At 40.6% G+C, this 5,730-nt stretch overlaps 1 pseudogene across 1 annotated transcript; it reads right to left on the bottom strand.

Annotated features, from left to right (window-relative positions):
* Positions 1-1,199: 1,199 nt before the first annotated feature.
* LOC145483100 (rhamnosyl O-methyltransferase-like) lies at positions 1,200-5,699 on the bottom strand (annotated as a pseudogene). Its single transcript, XR_014048874.1, has 4 exons — positions 3,820-5,699; positions 3,076-3,379; positions 1,782-2,047; positions 1,200-1,245 (listed from the first exon to the last, which is right to left on the bottom strand). The product of XR_014048874.1 is annotated as a rhamnosyl O-methyltransferase-like (transcript).
* Positions 5,700-5,730: the final 31 nt, after the last annotated feature.

Genomic DNA, 5,730 nt, shown 5'->3' with positions numbered 1-5,730 from the left:
TACTCATTACAGGTAGACAGTTCATAAAGATGATACTTGCAAGGCCTCACAAGGGCGGGGCGGGGGGGGGGGAGGGGAAGGGGAAGGGGGGCATCATTGCTTCCTGAACTGCTAATTCAAAGGATAATTTCTTACAATTAAGAAGGGCATGTAACATGAAGGGATCTTTTCAAAACAGTTAAGTGATGTTTGATAGACTTCAGTTGTCAGGACTACATTTTCTTTGAAGAAAGAAAACAATTTTTTTAATAATTGATCAGAATGCATGCCTTAACAATTTCCCTTGTAGTCATACAGTGTACCTGGCCGTAGCGACACAGTGATCTTACAATTAACATTGGGATTTTTTTTCTCTCTCTCTCTTTTTTTTTAGTTAAAAAGAATCGGTTTTAACACTTTCATACGGGACATGACACAAGCAAGCCACTCCGATTAAATGTTCCACTTTCTGACTTTCCAAATTGCAAAAGTTGTTCATTGGTATCCAGTCAAAAGTAAAACGAAACCTAATCGCAACTCGCTCACGAACTTGCGTTTTTCCCGGTTCCCAGGCGCCTTTGCGTTTCGTCGGCGAATAGTGATTGATGGTTAGGTTGCGGCTCCTGGAGCGCGTCCACCTTTTTGTGTGCAACAGACTCCCAACAGACACCGTGCTTCAACCAAAGAGGGACGGCTGGGGGCGAGGCAGCGTTTTCCCAAGCTTCGCACTGGCCATGCATGTTTGCTAGGAGTTTTGATTGGTTTGCGTTATTGTCAGTGCCCGCTGCATGTGATAAGCTAGAGTTGAAAACCACTGAATTCAGTCGGAATTTTTTGAGAGGAATACGCTCTATCTAATCTCTATTTCTACGTCCTTATAATCTGATAGGGAGATCTCTTACGCCATCTTGTGAGTAAAATGATATGGCGTTTACAGCATTATGTATATATGATCTAAAGGTGACGACTCTACTCGGTATGAACTGTTTGAACTTCCAATTATTGAATGAAATGAACTAACTTAATGCTTTATCCAGTGTAATTGGCTAAAAATCATAACCGCTACGGATACAGAAATATTTGTGTATATAGAAAATGCCGATTAAGAGGCAAAACTGGCCATTCTCCAACGGTTTATCATAAGAAAAGCTACACTACGAAAACAATTATGCAATCATATATGATTGAGGACTGCAAAACAGATTTTCCAAATATTGCTCCTAGATTCTTTTCAAGTAACCATTCGTATTCCACGTTGCACTGTACCTGAAAAAGAAAAATGTATAGGTTCAAGTTAAATAACCGTTGAGAAAATAAACGTTTTAAGTATGGTCCGCGTGGATGGGATTCCTTAGGCATTGGATATTTTAGTGATCCCCTGGAGGTCGTCAAAACGAGTGGCAAAGGCGAGAGACTTGACTAATAGATAAAGCGAAGGGAAGGGTTTAAACTCTAACGGCCCAAACCACGACACCATGACGTGCTCCTTCTGCATGCTGATGTCAGTTAACTCTAATTATTCAGACTCTGGTCTAAGCCAGCCGGTTTTCCAAGCGATGTCTGCAAGATCTGCACTCGCCTACAGTGCGCACTCGAACAGAATACGGAATAACAGTACTCGAACACTCACCCACATGCTCCTGAGGCGGTTCTAACAAGCAGCCAATCCCTTATTAGAAAGAGAATAGCTTTTAAAGAGGTGTAGTCCCAAGCAATGAAGGCTCTCGTCATTGTAGACAAAACCTCACTGGCAACATGGCTATTTCTAATTCATCTCTTGGTTTAATTAAACATTTTCTCACCCGAAAAAGTCGGTGTATCTTTGATCCACATGATATCTGTCCGAACGACCCTTCAAGAATTTCCTCAGCTCGTTCAGCTTAGCAGGACCGAACTCTGTGAAACCAAGTTCCTTTATAAGACCTTGACCAGATATCGAAGGACCCAATGGATTTGTGTCCTCGACACATATGTAGTCACCAGGCTCCAGGAATGAGTCAAAATACTCCAATACTTTGGTCATATTCACGTGAGCATCCTCCATTAAGAACCACGGGTGAGGTAAATTCTGTATCAAGAAAGCATTAACGCTAATCAATCTCGGTCGTCGGCTAGTGATAAGGGCCTGGATTTATGATCCGTTGTTCCCGGCTTCAATTCAGGCTTCCTACCACTAGATAGGTTTGAGTTCGGTTTGGTCAAGTTCAACTCCTTCACGCTTTGTGGCCAGCCTCCCACTAACTGGGAATTTTTGATAAGTCTTCTTTTCTATTGTAATATTTGTTTCTCAAATGAGTTGTTAGAGAACTGCTCAGGAGTCGCAAAGGTCACAGGTCCAAATCCCGTTCAAGCCAGAATTTGTTTTTTCAAGCTTTATTTTTGCAACTGTCCTGAACTATGTTGATAACTCAGGACAGCTCAGGTAGTATACCTATTCACATTTACACATACCTGTGTACCACACCTTTGCTCTTAAACGACCTAAAAGGTGCCTTAATAATTATACTAATACAAGAGACCATGATCTACCTCATTTTCTCTTGACTAATAACACCATTCCAACATATTTAGACTCTGCTCTTTTTGATCTTCTACGACAGAGAGAGAAGGGATTCCGCCCACTTCTTAAAGCTCAAGATTATCAACGTAACGATCATCAAACAGGTATATAGGTTTAAATATTTCTGCTTTGACTTTTTAGCAACATAGGATGATATTCTGACGGGCTAAAAACGTCATATTATCCAAACAATCTCCATCTTGGATCCACCATCTTGAATGAACGTCACAAAACCGCCAAAAATAACGCAAACTGAAAGCCATCGCAATAAATAAAACAATGCGAAAACGTCTTCAAAAAAGTGTAATAAAATTTCATAATTGGTAAAACATGCCTGCCAAATACAGTGTTACAGTCTCAAAGTTTTCTGATGTCATCAGGTATAAGGGCTGTTCATTAACTGTCAGTCAAACTGCACGTTGTGCCAAAAACATCGAGGAAATTTTAAAACATTTTAATTTCTCTTCCCTTCATGACAGGTCCAGTTTGCAAAAGCGATAAGTGGTTAACATTAATTTGCAATTTAACTTATTCACCTTCAAGAAGTCTCCTGGAAAACATTTTTTGACCTGGGACAAGTCTCCATCAAGGAACTCCACATCCGGCGACTCTCTTGCCACAGCGTCCACCATAGAAAGATCAATGTCGATGGATATCACACGCGACTTGCACCCAAACATTTTTAACACATCTGCTGTCCACAAAGCAGTGCCTCCTTTGTAGGCGCCAAACTCAATTACAGTTCGAGGTTTGAGTTCCCATAGCAACTTCTGGTTTTTTTTACAAGAGTTAAGGGATCTTTCAGCATTGACACGCCACGCCAACAGGTCATGTATTTTCCTTAGGAAAGAAATAGTGAACGAAATTTAGTAGAAATTAAGCGGTTTTCTTTACCGAAATAGATAGAAAATTAAACCTTCCTTGTCCAAGAACTAACAGATTAGATCAAAATTGAGCCATTAAGCGGTTCGATCGTCGCTTTGTTCCGGCATTGGTTTAGTTAATGGAAAACTTTTAGGAAAGAACTAAGGCGTCAATCTAGTTGACAGCAGGTTATTTCTTCTGCGTTGGTTTGATAAAACTCAGCACGCAGCTGAAAGATTATGATCGCGGATGAGAGCTTTACAAGCAGCTCTGTTTGTTGCAAACCGATGAGTTTATATTGTTTTTTTTTTCTAAAGATAAACGTGACTATGCTAATGCAAAAACTAGGTGTTTCCAGCAGCCCAGGGGTGAGAAAACTAAAAGAAAATTGAATTTGGAGTTAATTATCATATTACCACGAGATATGGACACCAAAAAGTGGGATCCTAATATCCCAGTGTCTCGCCTTTCTTCTATTGGGACAAATCTGTTTTTGTCATCATTTATTTTCCTGATGTGTTCTTCTAATACCCGGTAATCTGACGACTCCTCTATATTACTTCCCATATCGTGTTCTAAAAGGAATTAAGTAAAGAATCTGACATGGCTTAGCTCATTTCATTGTCCACTGTTTTCCCCTGTTACACGAAGAAAACAAGTTGACCTGAGCTAGCAAGTATAAGCGGCACAGACGACCCGGCGCACACAACCCATGAGCTACAGTTGAGCCTCCCTACATCGGCCACCCTGGCCACAGAGCAAAGTGGCCGTAGTAGAGAGGTGGCCGTGGGCCTTAGGGGTGTAATATGACACCTGCTTTTTTTCGAGTGTGCAATATTTTTTTATCAAAAATGCTAATTTTAGCATATATAAATCAAACTGTATTAATAAAACAGAAAACAGAGTTCAACGGCGCTCGGTACGGATCGAGTTTGGCGACCTTTTACAATAAAACAAATTGGGTTTTGTACACACCCTTCGTCAGTCGTTGATTAACTGGCCATTTCCGAGAGGTTATCTCGGAAGTTGGGACGAGTTTTAGTGGGCATTGCTGTTGTAGAGAGGTTAAAATAAGAGTGAATGTATGGACTGTCCGCCGGGACCAAAAAAGGTGACCGTTGTAGCGAGGTGGCCGTTAGTGGAGGTTCGACTGTATACAATTAAACTGCAATTCAACATAAACTGAAGATACATAGAAAAATAAAATACCAGTCAGAGGGTGAAACTAGCCCCACCTACTGCTCTTCGGTCAAGAGAGTTTGTAAGATCATAACTCTGTCTGAATTTTCACTGACATACCTTCAATGGTTACGACAAACATGCGCTATTCAAGATAAGCTTTATCAGAATATCGACAGAACACGAAACTCTAAATGGATCAACTTGAATCGCTGATTTGATGAATGAGTGTTTATGCGTCGCTCTTGAATAGTTACCATTCTTAATTAAAATCAGCGATCTAATTTGATCCTTCTGAAACTAGGTGTTTTGTTTTATTTGTCCTTTTCTGGCAGCTTTGAGCGTTTAGCCCTGAAGGATGCAATACAGGTGCGGTGAATCTCTATTGATCGAACACTCTAGGGACCTTTCCCGGTCTCCGCTGAATAGAGGGTGTCTGCGTGAGGGAAATTTGTTAAGGTTGCACAATATTTCTTAACGATGCAAATTAGGTTGAAAATTAGTTTGGTCTTAGTACTATACAAGCTAATGTGTTTATTTTACAGTTGCTAAGGTCATCATATCCTTGTCACGTATGACTAAGTTCAGCCGGGGAGTGTATGTTCGTTGTGTTTCATTTACCTTAAATGGAAATGAGTGACATGTTATCAAATGTCAAGGAGACCACGCGGGAAGTCTTGTTTATTTTATTCGCCATGGTTGTATTTCATATACGTAGTCAAACATAGTCTCCATTTCCTTCGCTCGCTCGAGTCCGTTCTACAGTCCTCCCCGAGAGTCTGGGGGAGGAGAAACAGCGGCTGGTAATCGAGCGTAGGTCAAACAGTACAAGAAGTTTATAACCCCGGCTTGGCTCTTCGTGTCAATAATTCCTGCAGGGGAATGACACGACTTCTATTTAAGGTGGCTCAAAACAGTTTCCAACACTTAGATTTTGATGGGTCGTTACAACCACTCTTTATCACTTGGTGTTACAATCATGCTATTAAAAGATACTACCCAGTCATTGGTGAACACGTTGTTATCATTTTCGTGACACAATAGGTTACCATAGCAACAGCATGACCTCCCAAAACACCCTTAATTAAAGCTTTAGGGGCTTACAATTCAAAAACGGCTCTGTGAATTTTTTTTTATATTATCAACTT

This window comes from Orbicella franksi, chromosome 3, assembly GCF_964199315.1.
Source record: "Orbicella franksi chromosome 3, jaOrbFran1.1, whole genome shotgun sequence".
NCBI lineage: Eukaryota > Metazoa > Cnidaria > Anthozoa > Scleractinia > Merulinidae > Orbicella > Orbicella franksi.
Note: the sequence above shows the minus strand (reverse complement) of the source record. Positions and strands in the feature narration are given on the sequence as shown.